The sequence below is a fragment of the Oryctolagus cuniculus genome, chromosome 2 (genome assembly GCF_964237555.1).
Source record: "Oryctolagus cuniculus chromosome 2, mOryCun1.1, whole genome shotgun sequence".
Taxonomy (NCBI): Eukaryota; Metazoa; Chordata; class Mammalia; order Lagomorpha; family Leporidae; genus Oryctolagus; species Oryctolagus cuniculus.
Window position 1 is genome coordinate 52445197 of NC_091433.1, and position 23617 is coordinate 52468813.

The following is a 23617-nucleotide window of genomic DNA, read 5'->3' on the forward strand; positions in this document are numbered from 1 at the left end:
AAAGACAGAGCTTTTCCATCTGCCTGTTCACTCCTCAGATGGCCACAATGGCTGGATCTGTGCGAGCCAAAGCCAGGAGCTAGGAGCTTCTTCCGGGTCTCCCACATGGGTGCAGGGGCCCAAGCACTTGGGCCATCTTCTACTGCTTTCCCAGGCCGTAGCAGAGAGTTGTATTGGAAGAGGAGCAGCCAGGATTAGAACCGGTGCCTCAGGCCAGGGTTTTAACCTGCTGTGCCACAGCGCTGGTACTTCTTTTGTTTGTCTTAAAAATTCGAGAGGCAGAGTAAAAGAAAAGAGAGAACACTCATATCCACTCTTCCAATGCCTGTAACGACCAGGACTGGGCTTGGTTGAAGTGAGGAGCTATGAACTCAGTCCAGGTCTCTCATGTGGTGGCACAGAGCCAGTACCTGCTGCCTCTCAGGGTCTGCATTGTTAGGAGCTAGACTTGGAAGCCAGAGTTGGGAATTGAACTCAGGCATACTAATGTGGAATGCGGCCATTTTAACTGGCATCTTAACTGCTAGGCCAAACCACCATCCCTTTCATTAATTTAAGAGTCAGTTTTCATTTAACTGGTATTCTTAGTCTTTATTACATTAATTTTAAATTCAGTTTTTATTATTTTATTCCATTTAGATAATACTCTGCTGAAATGATAACAATTAGGATTTATAATAAATTCCTATAGCAGTAAACACTTTGATTTAAAAATAAATGGTGCATTTTATATTTTATGTTCAGATATCATAAGAAATTACATATTATTAGCACGAAGAACAAATAAATTGTAAAGAAAAGAGATTAAATACACTTCATTACATACAAAAATGTCAACCAAGTGGTCTAGACAATGTACTGGCCAGTTATCCTGAGCTGCCACTGAGGATGATCTGTACCACAGAGACGGCTGTGTAATTCCTTTACATTCCATTCATGCCTGCTGTCCTGCTACAATGGCAAAGGTGGGTAACCGCGAGACATCATGTGGCCCAGAACCTTGAAAGTATTTATTATCTCATCCTTGTAGACACAATTTGCCAAACTCTGTGACAGAGCATAGTAAAAAAAGAAAAAAATAGCAGAAATGAATGAACATACAGAAAATGAAAATATAGCCTTTTACAAGAATTGTATCTTAGTTTTTTTTTTAATAAACATCTTTTAAATTCTGTTTATCCATGAATTTTTTAAAGATTTATTTTATTTATTTGAAAGAGTTACAGAGAGAGGTAGAGACAGAGAGAGAGATCTTCCATCCGTTGGTGCATTCCTCAAATGGCCACAACGGCCAAAGCTGAGCTGATCTGAAGTCAGGAACGAGGAGCTTCTTCCAGGTCTCCCACATTGGTGGAGGGGCTCAAGGACTTGGGCCATCCTGCTCTGCTTTCCCAGGCACATTAGCAGGGAGCTTGATCAGAAGTGGAACACTGGAGACTTGAACCTGCTTCCATATGGGATGCTGGCATTGCAGGCCAGGGCTTTAACCCTCTGTGCCACAGCCCGAGCCCCTATGTCTTAGATTTTATGAAAGATAGCTTATTTCTATTTTATGTCATTGAAATTATAAATAAATATATGTTTTAGGGATCTGACAAAAAATATTTGGATTCTTGATTTGGTTCGTTAATTGATCTATTTCTTGCAATTTCAAGAGTGACTTTGAAAAGTTAAAATCAGAAAATTTAAATAAATAAACAAATAAAAGCAGCATTGCATCTCTCTCTCTCAAAATATCTTTAGTTTTGATGGAACTATCAGCTAAATGCAAGATGAAATAGGATATTAATCCCAATAGCTGGGGTTCGCATCTGTTTACTTTGCATAAGGGGAAATATTTAAAGCATGGATGCATTCTCTAGGCTATTCATAAACAGTGTCTTTAATCATCTGAAGGTTTTACATTCTTCAGCCTGGTTTTCAAATTTCATGTAGTGATCAGCTGGAGTGGAAAAACAGGAAAAGGCAGTGGTGGTGACACAGAGGAAGTGGCTCTGGGAGCCTGTTCTAATCTTGGCTGTGCAGCTCACTGGCTCACCCAGTCGTTTAATCTCTCTCTGCCCTCACTTCCTGTAACCCAAATTCAGGGATCACAGCTTTGTGTATGCAGGAACAGGGCCTCCAAATTCGTGTTACTTATTAGATTCTGTCTGAAAACCTATTGTACGTCCCCATATCCTTGAGATCTTTGACAGAACTAACCCAGTTGATTTATTAATTTCAACCTGTGTTCAGAGACTGTTCTAAAAGTTTAGCAGTCTCTCGCTGTATATAAATGAAGTATTCTCAGAGGTTGGTTGGCATGACCCAGACAAGAGGGAGGCCATGGTGTATTAGGGACTAAGATCTCTACCTTGTGAGACTCTATTGTTCCCTCTAAGCTTGGTTAGGGGAAAAGAAATGGGAAAGGATGCTGCAGCCTGATCCGTGGAAGACGAACTCTGCTTTCTCAGAAGTATCCGTCCTACAGAGAAGACTGGCCAGGCCTGGCTCCCATGTCCACATCCCCCTCCCAGTCTGTATAGTCAGACTTGTGCATGGATAACTGGTCAGCCCAGGCTCGTTGTCTTCACCTGTAGGTGTCACGTTCCATGGAGAGCCTGGAGAATTTGTGTCCTGCAGTCTGTGGATACTTAGCTGGAGACCTCTTTGTTTAGGTGATGTGGTTGCTCTTCTCTTATTAGAAAGTCAAGGTGGGTTCTAGGCTTTTCCTCCTAGTGTGTTTTGCACACCTCCAACAGGGGTATCTACTCCTTACTTTTCCTTAGTCACAAAGGGAAACTAACCTCATTTGGCTGGTCCCTGTGGAGTGCAGCCATCTCTCAGTTCTTTCCTGGGAAATAAGACTTGTCTACTCTTCATAGGCAATTATTCAGGAGTTGACGGTTTAATGTTTTTTTGATTCTTACATATCATTTACTTTATTGACTGCTTGTTTTATCTGTTGCTGAGAGAGGTATGTTAAATCTATATGAGACTGGATCAGTCACTTTCTCTTTGTAATTCTGCCAGTTTTTGTTTTGAAGAATTCAAAATTCGAAGCTATTCAGAGCTTCAGGATTGTTGTATCTTCCTGGTAAAATTTTCCTTTTTATTATTATGTATTTTTGAAAAAAACTTTATTTGACAGACAGAGACAAAAAGCTCCAGTCAGCTGGTTCTCTCTCTCTTTCTCTCTCTCTCTCTTTTAAGATTACTGACGCTCCCCCTCTTCGTGGAGGAATGACACAGGACCCTGCGCTGTTCTTTTGTCTGCTCGGCCCTTCCCGGGTTTGCTACCGATCCTTCCACCTCCGTGGAAGGGCGGTTCCCCCTGCCACTTTCCCCACTTCCACAGGGGAGCGGCACACCGCCGGCTCTCTCGGGGGCTGCTCAGATGTTATCCGGATGTTCCTGGTGCATGTTGTCTCTCTCCTCCTTTATAGTCCTCTTCCACCAATCCCAACTCTGCTACCCACACGCCGAGTATGCTGCTCTCCTCCAATCAGGAGCAGGATCAGCTCCTGCAGGTTATTGGTCGAACTGGAGGCTGCTGCGTAGAAGCTGTTTCCTCCTCTCCCAGCGCCATATTGTGGGAGAGCAGATGCATAGAATAAGTCTTAATTCCAGTAACTTAGTCTAGTCCAAGTTGCTCCCCACAATTACTTTATTTATTGGACAGGCAGAATGACAGAGAAAGGAAGAGAGACAGAGGAAATCTGCTATCCTCTGCTTCACTCCCTAAATGGCTACAGCAGTCAAGTCCGGGCTAGGCTGAAGCCAGGAGCCAGGAACTCCATCTGGCTCTCCCACATGAGTGGCACGGGTCCAAGCACTTGTGGGTATGGGTCCATACTTCACTGCCTTCCCACACATAGTAACAGGAAGCTGGAAAGGATGCAGAGTATCTGGTACTTAAACCAGGTACTTTGATATGGGCTGCCTGTGTCACAAACAGTGACTTAGACAGCTGCACCACAACACCAGCCCCTGGATTTACTTTTACTTATCTTGTTTTTAACCAGCTTTAAATCTGAGGATTTGTGTCTTTGTCCAATTCTGAATACTTTTTTTAAAACATATATACATATAATTTCGAGGTCTATATTTTATGACTATTAAACTCATTTTCATACTATTTAAGCTTCATTTTTATGCTGAATTATAATTAACATAAATTTATCTGAGCCATGTAATCTCTCCATTAATGCCAACAATTATATGTTTAAGAATCAAGAAGTAGGGCTGGCACCGCAGCTCACTAGGCTAATTCTCTGCCTGCGGCGCCGGCACCCCAGGTTCTAGTCCCGGTTGGGGTGCCGGATTCTGTCCCGGTTGCTCCTTTTCCAGTCCAGCTCTCTGCTATGGCCTGGGGGTGCAGTGGAGGATGACCCAAGTGCTTGAGCCCTGCACCCACATGGGAGACCAGGAGGAAGCACCTGGCTCCTGGCTTCGGATCAGTGCAGCACGCTGGCCGTAGCAGCCATTTGGGGGGGTGAACCAATGGAAAAGGAAGACTTCTCTCTCTCTCACTCACTCACTGTCTAACTCTGCCTGTCCAAAAAAAAAAAAAAAAAAAAAAAAAAAAAATCAAGCAGTAAGTGTTAGCTATTATTATCTTTCCTTGAATAATTTAAAGCATATTGATTATGTAGCCTTTCTTGAACTGTTCTGATATCCTGGGTTCTTGAAGATGTTAATCTTTTTGTTGGTCACATCTGCTATTTCTGCCTTAGGGTGGATTGCTTCCTTGTGAAGTCTGTAATCTTTTCATGTTGGCTCATATTTTAGCTAGTTTTGATTTTTATTTGTGTTTATTGAGTATTGTGGAGATTTACTGTGATGATTCTGCTTGAATTATCACTAGTTTGAGATAAATTTTTCAACTGAGGAATTTAGACCTGCTCATAATACAAAACTTCAGTGTTTTGCAGGGCATTTCAAAATATTTTTCTCACATTTTATACACATGCATCCACATTTATATTTACATTTTATTCATTGTTTTACCCATCCACAGGCAAAAGGCTCTGGATTACCTCTATGCAAGATTTTTCAGTATTTAGAATCTTTTATTTTCCATATCTACTGGGTAAATTTTTAGTGAGTAGTCAGTTGTTCAATATTTAGCCTTTCCTTTTGACAGATAGAAAACCCCAAAACTCCCAAAACTTAAGGAAAGACTCCTTATTTTACTTATCCCAAGGATGGTAATGAATTGGCCAAGGAGTCATCATTAAAAACAAAACCAGGGGCTGGCACTGTGGTATAGTGGGTGAGGCCGCCACCTGCAGTACCAGCATCCCATATAGGCATTGGTTCGAGTCCCAGCTGCTCCACTTCTGATCCAGCTCTCTGCTATGGCCTGGAAAAGCAGTAGAAGATGGCCCATGTGCTTGAGCCCCTGTACCCCTGTGAGAGACCTGGAAGAAGCTCCTGGCTTCAGATCAGCTCAGCTCTGGCTGTTGTGGCCATTTGGGGAGTGAACCAGCAGATGGAAGACCTCTCTCTCTCTCTCTCTCTCTCTCTCTCTCTCTCTCTCTCTCTGCCTCTGCCTCTGCCTCTGCCTCTCTGTAACTCTGCCTTTCAAATAAATAAATAAATAATTTTTTTATAAAAAGAAAACCAAACCAAACAAACTGCTACAGGCTGAGTACAGTAAGAAAGCAGTTTACTTGGATGTGGCATTTAGCTAAGCGTGATACCCAGAAGCAGTACAAACGGAGTCACACTTCTATTTCATTTAAAGTTCAAACTTTGAAGTAATCTAATAATCACTAATTTTGTAGCTTGCTAAAAAAAATACCTGGTAGCATGATTCATTTAAGAATTTTCTGGAGGGCCAGCACTGTGGCGCAGTGGGTTAATGCCCTGGCCTGAAGTGCCGGCATCCCATATAGTTGCCCGTTCGAGTCCCGGCTGCTCCACTTCCGATCCAGCTCTCTCCTATGGCCTGGGATAGCAGAAGATGGCCCAAGTCCTTGGGTGCCTGCACCCATGTAGGAGACCCAGAAGAAGCTCCTGGCTCCTGGCTTCAGATCAGCGCAGCTCTGTCCATTGTGGCCATCTGGGGAGTGAACCATCGGATGGAAGACCTCTCTCTCTGCCTCTTCTCTCTCTATGTAACTCTGACTTTCAAATAAATAAAAATAAATCTTTAAAAAACAAAGATTTTTTTGGGGGGGTCAATAATTAGATGGGAGTTCCTCAACCTTTGTCAAGGACAGAAAAATGTATTTATATGCCAAGATTTCCATGGATTCATGGACCTCTTGGAGCCCACACCAGTACATTAAGTTAAATCCTTTTGAATTGGGTGGTTTTTGTACAAAACCAAATTCATATTTGAGCATTCTTGTTAAGGCATCTGAGGGGGATTCCAATTAGCAACACCCCTCCTCTCCACCTGGCCTCTCCACAATTTAATACAATTTTTAAAATGAGTAATTTTTTTTTTTTTAAATCTTGTCCATGACAAAACAGAGGCCAGGTAGGAGGATGTGACTTCATGGGAAGGTAAATTGTTGTCCCAACCAAAACCCAGGGTTAGCCTGATTTATGACTCAGACCCTAACAGTTTGAACCAGGCTGGTGTCTTCTACCTTGAGTTCTGGCCAGCTTCTCAGGCCAAGAAGAGTCCAAGAGAAGACAAATTCTTGACGAGCAGGTTTCCTTCATGGGACCAAAAGGAGTGGGGCCACGACTCAGATAGTTATTCTTCCCTCAGGTCCCCAGGAATAGAGGGAGGACATGGTGGAGGGAGACTTGGGGAAAATTCCTTTCAACAGAAACCAGCAGACAACAAGTTATTTCCTTCTCAGCAGCGCAGCCTACAGATGATGGTTGCTTAAGAGATGTGAGGGTGACTAGGCAGTTTGTCCCATGAAAAATCCTCAACCTGAGTAATGTACCCCCAGATTACCACACTGGCTGTCGGCACAGCCACCTCATCACAGGAGGCATTTGAGAAGGCTGAGTACTTTGAGGGGCTCGTCCTGATGCCACTTTGTCTCCCTGGCAACGCAGCTCCATTGTCCCTGGGAAGAGAAATTATTTGCGATTCACTGCATACCTTGACTTGATTCTCTTTATTCCCACAGGGTTACATGTTAAAGGAGTTTACAACAGGATCCAAGGAGCTGATACAAATCACAGAAAGGTCAAGACTGTCAACCTAGAGCCAGTAATCCTTTTAGTGGATGCTAATTGAGGTATTCCATTGCTTTTTTATAATTTAGCATTTATAATATCTACGCTTATATAATTTCCTGGCATCATATTTTTTTCTCATGATTTTTGGCTTACTTTCCTGTAGACACTGTTTTCATTGTCCTGGTGCTTCAGGGTTGTTCCTAAGTCCCAATCCCTTCTCCTTTGGATTCTTACTCATTTTTCTAGCTTAGTGACTTATTATGACCCTAGAAGTCTGGGAGTGATACTATATGTCTATTAAGAATGTTTTAAGACACAGTGCTCCCATACATGCACCTTTGTGTAGTTGCTAAGGGTCTGAAATCTCATTTCACTTCAACTGGAAGTATTTCCGAGACCAAAACAGCTCACTGCCTGTCAGGGTTCAGGGAATAGAACCAGGGAACCCGGAGCACAGCTCTGAGTCCCTGGGCAGGAGCTCCTACATTTGTGGCTCAGTAGGAAACACTGAGTTGTTAGTATTAAAACTCAAAGGAAACTGAAATGGGTTTTCTTGAATTCCATTTTCATCTTCTAGCTTTATTTCTGAGAAATATTGTATTTTTCTGAGACTTCTAGCCTGCTCCTAAAAGCAGTACAAGAAATTATTTATAGGGAAAAATCAGTATTTTGAACCAAAATAGTTTAACCTCTATTTTCTGATTAAGTCTTACCTTATATTTACAGATATGGAAACTGAGGTTTAATCAGAAAGCATAGGATCCTGAGTTTGAGCTCGTAACTATTATTTGCGCTGTTCCCCAGGGCCGCCTTATTTTACTCTTGAATAATTTTTTGAGCATTGTCTTTGGTTACCTTCACATCATGAAGTCAGCACTCTCAGGGCAGGTTGTGAGAATTGTACTACACAAGTGCCAGATTTTTATCTGGATAAACTGCAAAGTATTTTCTACCATATTTCAAAATCTGTTTAATTTGTCTTACAAAGTGTTTAAGAATCTGAAGAGGAAGTATAATTTTTGCTTTATTTTGTCGATAGTACATATTTGTATTTGCTTGTATTTTTTAACCCAGAAAACTTTTACATAAAGTATACAAACTTCATGCATTTCATAAATACATCTTTAGGAACATAGTGATTCTTCCCACCGTACCTACCCTTCTACCCGTGCTTCCACCCTTCTTCCTCCTCCCTCTCCTATTCCCATTCTTATTTTTTACTCAGATCTATTTTCAATTAACTTTATATACATAAGATTAACTCTATACTAAGTAAAGTGTTTAACAAATAGTATGGGAAAAAAAAAAAAGCTGTTTCTCAGCAGTTGAGACAAGGGCTGTTCAAAGTCACTGTATCTCAGGGCTGGCACTGTGGCGCAGCCGGTTAAAGCCCTGGCCTGAAGTGCCAGCATCCCATATGGGTGCCGGTTCAAGACCTGGCTGCTCCACTTTCGATCCAGCTCTCTGCTATGGCCTGGGAAAGCAGTGGAAGGGGGCCAAACCTGCGTGGGAGACCTGGAGGAAGCTCCTGGCTCCTGGCTTCAGATCAGCGCAGCTCTGGCCAGTTGCAGCCAACTAGGGAGTGAGCCAGCGGACGCAATACCTCTCTCTCTCTCTTTCTCTCTCTATGTAACTCTGATATTCAAATAAATAAATAAATCTTAAAACAAAAACAAAATCACTGTATCTCAGAGTGTCAATTTCACTTCTATAGATTACCTTTTAGATACTCTATTAGTTACCAGAGCTCAGGGAGAACATATGTTATTTGTCTTTTTGGGACTGGTGTATTTCACTAAGTATGATGTTTTTCAGTTGCAACCATTTTGTTGCAAATGGCAGGATTTCATTTTTTTTACTGCTATGTAATATTCCATGGTGTACATAGCCCATAATTTCTTTATCCAGTCTTCAGTTGATGGACATTTAGGTTGGTTCCATATCTTAGCTATTGTGAATTGAGCTGCAATAAACATAGGGGTAACAGATAGCTCTTTCATATGCTGACTTCATTTCCCTTGGGTAAATTTCCAGGAATGGGATGGCTGGGTCATATGGTAGGTCTATATTCAGATTTCTGAGGTATCTCCAAACTGTCTTCCACAATGGCTGTGCCAGTTTACATTCCCAGCTTGGTTTCTGTTATTCCATTTGTGTAGTCACTAAAAAGTGTCTTCATACATAACCACTGACAAATAATGGTTCCTTACATCCTACAATCCTATAATAATTTAAGCATTTTGTTTACTAATTTAGATTTTTGTTTACATTGTCAGTGTAAAGAATTCAATCTGCAACCTATCGAGTAAAATACAAAGGTCTGCTTCCATTACCATTCCAGTGGGACTTGTATCTACCTCTGGGTGTAGCCACTGAAAGCTGTAAGGTATTTATCATTCAGGCCTTGCCATATAGGTATTTTGGTGTCTTTGTACATGTATACTCATACATAGCTTACTTATTTTAAAATGTAGTTGGGCACGCTTGTTTAGTCCAGTGGCTAAGGTGCTGGTTAAGATAACCCTGGTCCACATCAGAGTACCTGAGTTCAAAACCTGGCTCCAGCTCCTGCCTCTAACTTCCTGCTAACGCAGACAGTGGGAGGCAGCAGTGATGACTCATGTGTTTGTATTCCTGCCACCCACATGGGAGGCCTGGATTGACTTTCACGTTCCCAGCTTCATCCTGCCCCGTCAGTCATTGTGGGCATTTGGTGAATTAACCAGCAGATTAACCTCTGGTTAATCTTTTGGAGTCCCTCTCTTTCTCTCTGTCTTTGCCTTCCAGATAAATAAACAAAAGTCAGGAAAGAAATGTAGTTAGACTTGTTTTGGACTTGCTTTTTATCCTTAATATTTCTTGAAAATGTTTGCATATCAGTTCAAATAGATGTACCTCATTCTTTTTAATGGTAACACAGTATTGCTCTCTCTGTTAATACCAAAATTTTCTAAGGTGTGTTTGTTGTTGAGAAAACAAGGCTTCCTGGGGGTGGACATTTGCACCAGGCTTAAGATGCCACTTGGGACACCCACATCCTACATCAGAAGTCCTAAGTTTGAGTCCTCGATCTGCTTCTAATTCTAGCTTCCTGCTAATGCATACCCTGTTAGGCAGTAGACAAAGACTCAAGTACATGGGCCCCTGCCACCCACATGGGAGGCTTGAATTGAGCTCCAGGCTCCTGCCTTCAATCTGGCCTACCCCTAGCTGTTGTAAATTATTTGAGGAGTGAACCAGCAGATGAAAAGATTTCTCTTTCTCTTTCTCTCTCTCTCAAATAAATAAAATGAAATTTAAAGAAAAAGAAAAAAAACTAGTTTTTTTGTTGTTGTTTTGTTTTGTTTTGTTTTACTGTAGACTATGAGAGCTTTCACTGTGGTTAACACACATTATAAATCTCCAAGATGGCTATCCAGGCAGGATTGGATGTTTAGCAAATGTAGTTTACTCCTTATGTGATGTCACAGCTTCTCCAGGGCAGGAGCCACTTCTCATGGGTTCTGTAGTTCTGAGAGGAGGCTGATACTTTTGATGGCTGTTCTCAGCTGGCTGGACCCAAGGGGTACAATCAGCAGGATACAATTTAACAAGAACAAGAATGTGGCACTTTGGTTTCAAATATCAGCAACACAATTATAAAGTAAGGACTAGTTATTGTTAGGAAAAGAAAGTCTTTACAATTTTATATGAGTGCATGCACAATACAAGCTATCAAGTTGATTTGCCTACTTAAAAAGCTAATGAGGGTCCAGCTTCGTGGAGTAGTGGGTAAAGCCGCCACCTGCAATGCCTACTTCCTGTGTGGGCTCTAGTTTGTGTTCCAGTTGCTGCACTTCTAATCCAGCTCCCTGTTAATGGCCTGGGAAGCAGCAGAAGATGGCCCAAGTGCTTGGACCCCTGCTACTCATGTGGGAGACACAGAAGAAGCTCCTGGCTCCTGGCTTTGGACTGCTCAGCCCTGGCCATTGTAGCCATTTGGGGAGTGAACCAGTGGGTGGAAGATCGATTCATTCTCTCCCCCCGCCCTTTCTGTAGCTCTGACTTTCAAATAAGTAATCTTTAAAGCTAATGAGAATTTTAGATATGTAACTGGGATTATGATGTCCAGATCAATGTGGGTAATTGTTTCTCTGTACTTATGTTGGTCCAATTTTAATCATTCAGCTTCTCCTAGAAAAAGCTCCATCGTTTGACCTAAGGGCTAATAAGGGTATTAGCAGGAAGCTAGAATTAGAAGCAACCTCAAACTTAGGAACTCTGATGTAGGATGTGGGTGTCCCAAGTGGCATCTTAAGCCTGGTGCCAAATGTCCACCCCCAGGAAGCCTTGTTTTCTCAACAAAAAACACACCTTAGAAAATTTTGGTATTAACAGAGAGAGCAATACTGTGTTACCATTAAAAAAAAATGAGGTACCTCTATTTGAACTGATATGCAAACCCCAGCGAAGAGAGCAGGAGGAACAGGTAGGAATGTAGAGATTACCATACAAAATAAAAACAATAGTGTAAATAGACATTTCGGAGTTTATGAAAGAATTTCCATAAAGATTCATTTAGTCCTCTTAATTCACTGCTGCAGACATTATTTCCTTCATTTTAAAGAGGAAAACACTAACCTTCAGAGGGATTATCAAGACCAGAGCTAGATCTTGGGTCTAGTTCTTTTCATGGCAAGTCCAGGTTATTTTAACCGCATTCTGGTTGTGTCTATAACTGTGTTTTCAAGCATTCCTTCCTGAATGCCAAGTACAACTCCATTGTCTGGGTCTTTGCCATTCTACAGAACACTCCACCCATCTCAACAGATCTAATCTGATTCCGGACTGCTCACCTGCCTTACACACTCCACCCTTTTTGTTTTTAGCAAAAATGTTGAAACAATGACAACTGAATCATTGTGTCACTAAACCAGAACAGGCTCACTTCTTAAGGAGAAAAAAAATCAAAATCTCCAGGGGAACTAGTTGTCACAAAGTCATTTATTTGCAGCAAATAAGGAAAGCATGAGGAATCATTTCCAAAGCTGACTACCCAAGCAAGGGGAAGCATGAATTTGCCACATGGCGAGTTCTTGTCATCACACGTAGGAGTGGGTACAAGTCCACACAAATGCTGATCAGAATCATGCCTTTTCAATTCATTGCATGTTATGATAATGCATATAAGGCTAAAACTTCCCCTGGAGCAGAGATCTTAGCATTAAAATGAAGTGAAGGGTGACCTTTGGAGATTTTTTGAACCATCTGTGCCAGGTGTTGCCCTTTCAGTAGGGTCTGACCAGATGAGGATGGTTGGTGTTTGTGTCTCTTGCTGCAAACCCTGAATAACAACAACTCTGGAAAACACCAGGCACTTGGAAGATGGAGGGCCTTGAAGTAGAAGTGGATCCTAGTAAAGGCTGTTGGACTGCATTAACAAGTGACAGCTGCACTAGTTCCCAATTTGCTCTTCCACCCCATCCTCATCTCAGTGGCTCACCCTTCCTACAGGATCTGCTGCTGTTGAATGTCCCAGAACTTGCCCTTCAGTGTACTCTTCCCCTCACTCAACAAAGCCTCGCTCTGTTACTTAGTTGGGATGGCTGAGTGTTTTCCCTTAGAATCATGTTAACAAAGGGCTATAGCATTACATGTTCTAGAGTGGTCTCTGGTGTTATCCTCTACTATTCATGGCAAATAGGAAATGTAAAACTAGAAATTTTATCATAAAGTGTCTAGGTAATGAAAAGTAAATTTAAGGGACCAGTGCTATGGTGCAGTGGGTAAAGCCACTGCCTGCAGTGCCTGCTTTCCATATGGGCGCTGGTTCGTGTCCTGTGTGCTCCACTTCTGATCGAACTCTGCTAATGGCCTGGAAAAAAACAGTGGAAGATGGCTTAACTGTTTGGGCCCCTACCACCCATGTGGGGGACCCGGATGAAGCTCCTAGCTCCTGGCTTTGCCCTGGGCCACCCCTGGCTATTGTGACCATCTAGGGAATGAACCAATGGATGGAAAATCTCTCTGTCTCTGTCTCTCTGTCTCTCATCTCTCCATCTTTATCTGTGTAACTCTGATTTACAAAATAAATAAATAAATCTTTAAAAATAAACAAAAAATTCATACCTTTAGGGTGAAATACTTGTTTTTCAATGAGGTATAGCTATTATGTAATAATTACCAAAATATTGATACCATGATTAGACTGGTCTTTTTGCCTTTTTCACTAGGTTAGTTGAAACATTTCCTATTAGTAAACCAAATTAGTATACAACATATAATTTCTGGAAATAGATTTTTAAAAATTCCTTTCTTTCATTGTCCTAATCAATCATTTTTTAGTCAAAGTTTATAATGTATGTTCAAAAAATAGATACTTCAATTATTTAAAAAACAAAAACAAAAAAATTGGCCTGCAGCCCCAGCCTGTAGCACCTGCCAGTGAATAGTGCAGTGCATGGTGGCTCCCACTGCACTGAGAGCAGAGTGACCCTGACACAGCGCCAGCAGCTCCAGCGCTCTGGGCTTGTGGCCGTCACCTCGCCTCGGCAGGTGGGCATTAAGGAAGCTTTAGTGCAGCCTAGAGATCAAACCGTGCCCCTCTCCTTATTCACGTGTGTGGCTCTGTGTTCTGTGATGAGGATGGGGACTTGATGAGTTCTGGAGGAGGCAGTCATACCAGGAGCGGACAGAAGTGCGCCATGCTGAGGAGGGTGTGTAGGACTGTGATAACCAAGGGCACCGTGAAGCTGGATTCTTTCCCCACCCCACCCTATCCCCATGCATTTCCCTGTGATCTTCTCGTGTGAGCCTGGGGGTGGCAGACCAAGCACCCCTGCCCCAGCACGAAACCCCCAAGCTCACAGTGAAGGCTTCCCATGTGGAGCTCAGACTGGGGCCACAGCACCGAATAAACTCCAGTGGCCCAGAACCTTCCTCTGTGAACAGGGCAGTCCTGCAGTGTGCTGAGAGGTGGTTGGTGGCTGGCAAGGGCTAAGGGCAGAGTTAACAGGCCAGCCTCCTCAGCCATCCTGCCAGAAGCATTGCAGGGCAAACACTGCTCAGAAAATCCTCCTGCCTGGTTCCTGCCCTGGCCTGCTTTCTTCCAAGCTTCCCTGGGGCCCAGCCCAGCCAGGAGCTACAGCACTGAATAGCTGCCTTTTCCCTAGTCCCTGGGCTGTGGGGGTGCTACATAGGTGGGGACTTCCTTTCCCTCACTTCGCCCCACTCTAGTGGGGCATTTCAGCCCTGTTCCTCCAGTGTTGGATGGAGGCTAGGGGCAGCACCAGCCTTATTCTTCCTGCCTACCTGCCATTTGTTTTCACCTTCAATGGACAGACGGTTTGCTGACTGTTGACTGGAACTGGGACTATTGTGGGAGGCTTCTTCCTCCGCAGGACTGGACAGGTCCCTCCCTGGCTCTCCCTGCTGTAACTATTTGTTGACCTTGACCCCTAGTGAGAGGGTACAGGCCAGGGTCGAGGCAGGGCTGTGGATGCCTGTGCCTCTGAGGAGTTGCCCTGACACCTGTAACACCCAGGTTGAGAGGGGCTGTCCATTCCCTGTATAGTAAGGGACAAATCCTGAGGGCTGGCTCCTGGCACCAAAAACTATGAGTAGCCACCACCCCTTAGATCCAGCCACCTGACTTTGGCCTGGCCCAGGCCCGTCTGTTGCAGGAAGATTTTGAGAATGAACTAGCCTATGAGAGATCTATGTCTGTCTTTCAAATAAATTTAAAAATTTAAAAAAAGAATTACTCAAACATTGTAGGTCTTACATAAAATTTCTCTACCAATCAAACAATATAATCTCATAATTACTTAGTAAATGTTACTGTATGCTGGGTGTTGTGGGAGAAACAGGAGTTGAAGACAATGCCTCAGAGCACAGGGTACTTCTAATCTAGTTAACGAGCAAAGGGCATGCCTAAAAGAACAGGAGTCTCTGACCTAATTGTTAAATGAACCGAAGCCTTTCTCCCCATCCTTCAAGCATGTACGTAGCTCGTGTAACAGACATTAAATGAGAAGCAAAAGTGAGTTCATGTAGGACGTGGGTTGTGAGTGATGAGGAAGGTATGAACAGCCAGAAGAGAGCCTAGACATCCTCACAAGAACGAGAAGTCATGTGATCATTATGACATTCCAGCCCGTATGTGTCTATATTGTCTCATTTAATCCTTACAGCATCCATCATGTGAATCACATTTTGCCCATTTTTCAGAAGAGGAAACTAGGGTTTGGAGTTCAAAATTTGTGTTTTGCAGTAAAAATTTCCTCTTAAAAACCTTAAAAGGTGAGATAGTTTTCCCCAAATCTATGATGAATCTTCAAAATGAGCACTGTCCTCACTGGGTAGTTGATAATTATATGCAACTTCAAAATACAGTGGCCATTTGGGGTCACTATCAGTTCAGCCCAGTGGCCAACCAGCACTCCTTACTTATCTCTCAATGTTTTCCATATTTAATAAATGTCCTTGAATTTGACCCTTTTTCATATTTAATAAATGCCCTTGAACTTAATGGGGTCTTTATTTTTTCATGTCAATTATTTCCACATTTAAAAATTAATCATCTTCTCAATTTGGACTTATGCCTAAGCCATTAGAATATGGGGTTCTTGGTCTTTGATGAAAACCACCTTCCTTGGCACATTCTGTTTTCCTGAAGAGATAGAAGACTTATTTTTCCAATGCTGACATCAGCTTTGGCATTAGTGGATGTGCTAAATGATTTTAAGGAATTACCTAAGATTATTCCTTTTTGTTTAGTTCACATAGGTAACTCTTAACTGGTACTACTCATCTTCCATTTGCTCCCCAATGGCGGCTAACAACGAGGTCTTGGCTAGGCTGAAGCCAGGAGTCAGGAATTCTGATCTTCCACATGGATTATAGGGCCCCAAGTCCTTGGATCCTCTTCTGCTGCCTTCCCAGATGCTTAGCAGGGAACTGTATCAGGAGTGGAGCAGCCAGGACTTGAACCAGCACGCCTGTGTGGGATGTCAGCTCCACAAGTGGAATCTTAACCCCCTGAGCCTCAATGCCAGCCCCTTCACATGAACATTTTTGTTCATTTACCCATCTGAAGTGTTTTTCCAATTTATATTCCAATCAACTCTTTAGCACTTAACATTAACATATCATTGTATCAAACCATTTGTCCAAAATTGGTGCCTCAGTTTTGTTTTCCCTTGCATTTCTTTGGTCATCACTGATGCTGAGCATGTTTTTCTGTGTTTAGAGTCCACTTGTATTCTCTAATGTTTCCATTTATATTCTTCACTGCTTTATCTTTATCTTGTTTGTTTCTAATCTCTCTTTATATGCAAGGGTAGTTCAAAAAGCTCATGGGAAAATGGAATTTAAAAAAGTTTATTATTGTTATACCCTTAACCCATTGCCATATCTGTTGCAAATATTTTTCTACATTGTTGTTTGTCAACTTTATTATTGAGATATGATAATCTTTATATTCAAGTTTTAATATGTATGGAATTGATTTGGATCAGTGTTGGAGTTCAACCTACTTTGCCTCAAAATGGTTCAGTTTTCCTTGCATCATTTATTGAATAATTCATTGTGTTGGACTGATCACAGTAAAGGTCCCAATTTGCTTACTCCTTATATGAAGGTCCTTTGGTAGTGCATACCACCACTGACTGTAGGCTTGTAAATATGATTTACTTTGGCTAATGAAATAGTAGCAAACTTTGTATATATGGACACTTTAAAAGTTTTTGTTGGAATGGACATTGTGTCACCGTGGGTTAAGCTACTTTATGGAATGCCTGCATCCCATGTTGGGGTGCTGATTCACATCCCAGCTGTTAATGCTTCTGATCCTGTTTCCTGCTGATGCTTTTTGGGAGGCAGCAGAAGGTGGCTCAAGTGTTCGGGCCCCTGCCACTGATATGGGAGGCCTGGATTTGGTCGGGCCCAGCTCCAGCTCTTGTGGACATTTGGGAAATAAACCAGCAGATTAAAGATCTCCCTTTGTCTCCTTTTCTGTCTGTGACTCTGTCTTCCAAGTCAATTAAAATTAATAAATAAGCATTTTTTTTGAAAAGTACTTATGTGTTGGAGCTTGTCTGTTTGCTCCTCTTAGAATTCTGTTGTTATACAGGCCGGCGCCGCGGCTCACTAGGCTAATCCTCTGCCTAGCGGCGCCGGCACACTGGGTTCTAGTCCCGGTCGGGGCGCCGGATTCTGTCCCGGTTGCCCCCCTTCCAGGCCAGCCCTCTGCTGTGGCCAGGGAGTGCAGTGGAGGATGGCCCAGGTGCTTGGGCCCTGCACCCCATGGGAGACCAGGAAAAGCACCTGGCTCCTGGCTCCTGCCATCGGATCAGCGCGGTGCGCTGGCCGCAGCGCGCCGGCTGCGGCGGCCATTGGAGGGTGAACCAATGGCAAAGGAAGACCTTTCTCTCTGTCTCTCTCTCTCACTGTCCACTCTGCCTGTCAAAAAAAAAAAAAAAAAAGAAAAAAAGAAAAAAAAGAAAAGAATTCTGTTGCTATATGAACAAACCCAGATTAATCTGCTGGAAGATATGAGAAGATTTCAGAAAGCTCATAGAAAAATGGAATTACAGTATAAATTCATTTTGGTACCAAAAAAATTGAAACCTATCCATGATAAACTATGAGGGCTCATCAAAAACTTAATGGAAAATGCATATTATGAAAAAAATGCTTAGATTTGGATTTTTTCCTTATAGAAATTAATTTTATCAATCTATTTTTATCTCTTCTCTATTTTATGTTTTACTTAGGAAGGCCTTCCTTAATTTTTTTAAAAACTCTTATATTTTTCTTTTCTTTCTTTTTTTTTTTTCAGGGAAAGGAGTTATTGGGGAAAACTCAGCAGGCCAGAGGGAAGAGATGAGGAAGGAAAAAGAGAAGGAGAGTGTAACAGAGAGAAGGAAAGAGAGAGGAGAAGAGCTAGCAAGGAGAGAACAGAGGAGGCAAGAGAGAGAAGAGGAGACCAGAGAGAGCAGAGAGCGCAGAGAGTGCAGAGAGCAAAACTCCTATATTTTTCCTACTACTTCCATCATTTAATTTTCTGATGTTTAAATAGATGTTCTGCTTGGAATTTATTCTGAAGTAAAGATGAAGAAAGAACGCAATTCCGTCCCACTCCAGATGATTATAATAAATTGTAAAACATGATTTAATGTTTCAGCCCAACTCATTTGAAATACTGCTTTTTATTCCCATTTTTGATCAATATCTTAACTCTCTGGTATATCCTATTGATCTATCTTGTCATTCTTGATACCAAACCAATTTAATTTTCTGTAGATTTATAGTATATTTTAATACCTATATTTCCTAGTACTTTATGGTTATACTTCTATTTGTATGTTTATTTCCATGCCACTCCATTATAAGCTTATAATATTTTCTCCTCTAATGTCTTTCCAGCTTAATACATAATCAGTTTTTGTAAATGTTACATAAGTAATTGAAACCAAGTTTACTTGCTGATAAAGTTTCTAAATAGCTTTCAGGTGAAGAATGATAATTGTGTTGATAATTTCTTCTATGCTGATATTATATGTTTATGTTCTGAAAGAGTAAATTCTGAAAGAGAAATCTTAAAATCTCTAAATGTGATGGTGGATGTGTCATATTCTACCAGTTTTTCAATTCTGTACAATATCACATAATACAAAAGAGCTTATGATTATCTTGCTATGGGTAGATATAAGTAACACATCAGCAACTGTCCCTTTAAAAACAACTAATTTTAGGCCAGCACTGTGGCATGGAGAGTAAAGCAGCCGCCTGCAGTGCCGGCATCCCATATGGATGCCAGTTGAAGTCCAAGCTGCTCCACTTCTGATCCAGCTCTCTGCCACGGCCTGGGAAAGCAGTAGAAGATGGCCCAAGTTCTTCGTCTCCTGCAGCCATGTGGGAGACCCGGAAGAAGCTCCTGGCTCCTGGCTTTAGATAGGCACAGTTCCGTTGTGGCTAATTGGGGAGTGAACCTGTGGATAGAAGACCTCTCTCTCTCTCTCTCTCTCTCTCTCTCTCTGCCTCTGCCTCTGCCTCTCTCTAACTCTGACTTTCAAGTAAAATAAATAATTCTTAAAAAAAAGGACTAACTTTTCTTGAAGTTTTTTTTTTTTTTTAAGATTTTATTTATTTATTTGAGAGGTAGGAGGCAGAGTTACAGACAGTGAGAGAGAGACAAGAGAGAAAGGTCTTCCTTCTGCTGGTTCACTCCGCAAATGACCACAATGGCCAACCCAAAGCCAGGAGCAGGCGCTTCTTCCAGGCCTCCCACGCGGGTGCAGGGGTGCAAGCACCTGGGCCATCTTCTGCTGCTTTCCCAGGCCACAGCAGAGAGCTGGATCAGAAGTGGAGCAGCCCAGACTAGAACTGGTATACATATGGGATGCTGGCGCCGCAGGTGGAGGATTAACCTACTGTGCCACAGCGCCAGCCCCCCGTAAGTGTGTTTTGAAATTAACAGTCACGGCCGGCGCCGCGGCTCACTAGGCTAATCCTCTGCCTAGCGGCGCAGGCACACCAGGTTCTAGTCCCGGTTGGGGCACCAGATTCTGTCCCGGTTGCCCCTCTTCCAGGCCAGCTCTCTGTTGTGGCCAGGGAGTGCAGTGGAGGATGGCCCAAGTACTTGGGCCCTGCACCCCATGGGAGACCAGGATAAGTACCTGGTTCCTGCCATCGGATCAGCGCGGTGCGCCGGCCGCAGTGCGCCGGCCGCGGCGGCCATTGGAGAGTGAACCAACGGCAAAAGGAAGACCTTTCTCTGTCTCTCTCTCTCACTGTCCACTCTGCCTGTCAATTTCTTTTTCTTTTTTTTTTTTTTTAACAGTCACTTCTGCTTTCTTTCTCTTTGCACATGGTAAGCTTTTCACTTCCCTTATATTAATATATCTACCTCATGTAGCTGGATTTGTTCTACGTTTGAATATAGGCCTTTACATGGAAAGCCAAGACATTCTGGCAAAAAACAACAACAAAAAACAAAACAAAACAAAAAAAAAAACAAAACAAAACAAAAAAACAAAAAACTAAATGAAAGATCTCCGCCAAGTGAGATCCCAGTGGAAAGAATGGGTCGTCAAAGAAGGAGGTACCTTTCTCTGAAGGGAGGAGAGAATTTCCACTTTGACTATGACCTTGTATAAATAAGATCGGAGTTGGCAAACTCAAAAGGCTTCCATAGTCTTGGCAACTCATGACAAGAGCCTAGGGTGATTACTGAAGTGATAAATAAGAGTGTCAATTTGTTAAGTCAACAACAGGAGTCACTATGCACTTACTCCCCATGTAGGATCTCTGTCCTTAATGTGTTGTACAATGTGAATTAATGCTATAACTAGTATTCAAACAGTACTTTACACTTTGTGTTTCTGTGTGGGTAAAAACTGCTGAAATCTTTACTTAATATACACTAAATTGATCTCCTGTATATAAAGATAATTGAAAATGAATCTTGATGTGAATGGAATGGGAGAGGGAGCGGGAGATGGGAGGGTTGCGGGTGGGAGGGAAGTTATGGGGGGAAAAAGCCATTGTAATCCTAAGCTGTACTTTGGAAATTTATATTTATTAAATAAAAGTTAAAAAAAAAGAATATAGGCCTTTAACTGATTCATATGTGTTTTCCTTTTTCTCATTCTCTTTCTCCTCCTCCTCTTCTTCCTCCTTCTTGATTTCTCTCATGATTTCTGTCTTTGACAGACTTTACTTTTTAAAACAGTTGTAGGTTTACAGAGGAAAATGCACAAAAATTACCCATAGATCTCCTCTGCTCCACTTCCCACACCCTAGTTTTCTCAGTTTTAATATACTCTATTAGGTACAGCATATTTGTTATAATCATTGGATAAGTATTGATACATTTATTGTTACCTAAAGTCTGCAGTTTACATATGAGTTCCCTCTGTGCTTTATACTCCTGTGGGTTTTCATAAACATATAATGTTATGTTTTGTTATTATGGTATATGGTATCTTTCAGAATAGTTTCACTGCTTTTTTTAAAAAATTTATTTATTTATTTGAAAGGCAGTTACAGAGAGGCAGAGGCAGGGAGAGAGAGAGAGAGAGAGAGAGAGAGAGAGAGAGAGAGGTCTTTCACCCGCTGGTTCACTCTCCAGATGACTACAATGGCTGGAGCTGCGCTGATCTGAAGCCAGGAGCCAGGAGCTTCTTCTGGGTCTCCCACGTGGGTCCAGGGGCCCAAAGACTTGGGCCATCTTCTGCCACTTTTTCAGGCCATTAGCAGAGAGCTGGATCAGAAATGGAGCAGCTGAGATTCATACCCATGCCCACATGGGATGCCAGCACTGAAGGCAGCGGCTTACCTGCTACACCACAGTGCCAGCCCCTCACTGCTTTCTAAAGCCCCAGTATTCCACTTGTTTGGCCCTCTCTTCTCTGCACTTCCCCCAAGCCCTGGTAACCACTGATATTTTAGGCATCTCTGTAGTTTTACCCATTCCAAAATGTCATATAATTTGCATACCATATTATGCTTTCTTTATCCTCTTTTTCCCTCTCTTGCTATTTAGAAATTATATATCCTAAATCTATTCTTCTAAGGGGTAAGATTATATTTAAATAATAATTTCATAATGTATTTCTTAAGCAAAGTAGAAATGTAAACTATATCCAGATCTTCCCTATCACTGTAAAGATAAGAAGTTTAATTTTACTTACTTTTATCTTCTTTTTCTGTTGGTTCAATGTCCAGGTTTTGTTGAAATAATCTAGAATTTACTTCTGGTTTAAAATTTTTAAAAGTTTTTTTTTTATTTTTAAACTATTTAATAAATCATTGAACATCTCAAACAATACAATAAAAATGTATGAGGAGCTTATAATATGCAGAGGTCAAATGTATTTTAAGCATGATATAGAACCCCAAAAGAAATAACTAAAACTATGATACAATAAAAGTAACATATTATACATGAAGAGGTATGATACTATTTGAAAACAGACCACAGTCAACGGTAACTGCTGAGAATCACAAAACATTTAAGTAATCACAACAATAAACCAACCAAGGAGACCACAGGTCATACAAAAAGGAAGTGAGGTAAATACAACAGCTAAACTTATTTTTATTTTGTACAAATTATTCCTATGCAAGAAAAACCTGATTTACAGAGTAAAAAAATAAGATGGAAGATGATCTGAAGCAATAGTCCAGATAAGTGAAAAATTATTCTATGAATAAAAGCAAATGAAAGTATAGGACATAGATTTCATATTAACAAATCAAAAGGATAATGGTAATTGCACAGGATTTAATAAATTGAGCCTATGAAAGTATAAAGAATTATGACATTTAAAGAAAATTTGTGGCACAATTATTTGAGGTTTGAAAAAGACAATAATAAAAATAAAGTCAGAAACTGGATTAAGGGAAGCTCTAAGAGACACAAATCCATTCTGGACTTTTCACCAGAGAACACTCCTGTTCACACACAGAACAAAGTAAAACTTCAGTGTCAATGAGTCAGGATGCTATAGTAGCAAGTTCAGGGCTGTTAAGACAACCACAAAATGGAGGAAGAGGAAGAGAAATCCTCAAGGGAACTCACTGAATACCCAGATTTGGGCATAAAGTCCACCAAAATTTTGGGTTAATGATTAACTATACATGTGTTGGAGCTCTCAGAGGGTTCAATAAAAAACAGTCACTTGGAGTTGAGAGAAATTCTCAGTTACTAAATACCACAAAGAACTAGAATTTGAATCCAGCCATTTAATTGGATTCTTGTAAAAGAGAACTCATTCTTCTGAGAAATAAAACAATATTCACAATTTTTGAGACACTTGATTTACAATCCTCAAGGTAAAATTCAGAATATCACACATGTAAAGAAAGAAAACTTTGACATTGCTGATCCCTGTTAATGTGCCTGGGAAAGCAGCAGGAAATAGCACAAGTGCTTGGGCCCACGAATCTATGTGGGAGACATGAATGGAGTCCCAGATTCCTGGCTTTGGCCTGGCCTAACCCTGGCAATTGTGACCATTTAGGGAGTGAACCAGCAGATGGCAGATCTCACTCTCTGTCTCTCTCTATCTCACCTCTCTCTTACTCTGCCTTTCAAATAAATAATTCTTTTTTAAAAAAGAATAAAATAGGGGCTGGCACTGTGGTGCAGTATGTTAAATCCCCAGTCCACAGTGCTGGCATCCCATATGGGTATCTATTCAAGTCTTGTCTGCTCCATTTCTGATCCAGTTTTAAATAAAGTAAATCTTACAAAAATAACGATATATATATATATATATATATATATATATATTTGGATTGCCAGTGAAAAGAATGATAAACTAACAAAAAAAAAAATTCAGTTTTAATTCTATACATGTAAAGTAGTTACTAAAATGAAAATCTACTTGTAGGCTAAACAACACATCTACAAAATAAAAAAAAAAAAGTATGGTAGGACATTAACATACTCCCAAAAAGCATTTGTTAGAAACTGCATCCCCAAGGCAACAGTTTCTTT

At 41.4% G+C, this 23617-nt stretch overlaps 1 long non-coding RNA gene across 1 annotated transcript in view; it reads left to right on the forward strand.

Moving 5' to 3' along the window:
* Nucleotides 1–18088, forward strand: part of LOC103345455 (uncharacterized) — a 98879-nt gene extending 80791 nt beyond the window's left edge. Inside the window, exons 3-4 of the long non-coding RNA XR_011386266.1 lie at nucleotides 7080–7190; nucleotides 17951–18088. This is a non-coding gene — a long non-coding RNA (uncharacterized lncRNA). The remainder of the gene's footprint in view (nucleotides 1–7079; nucleotides 7191–17950) is intronic.
* Nucleotides 18089–23617: the final 5529 nt, after the last annotated feature.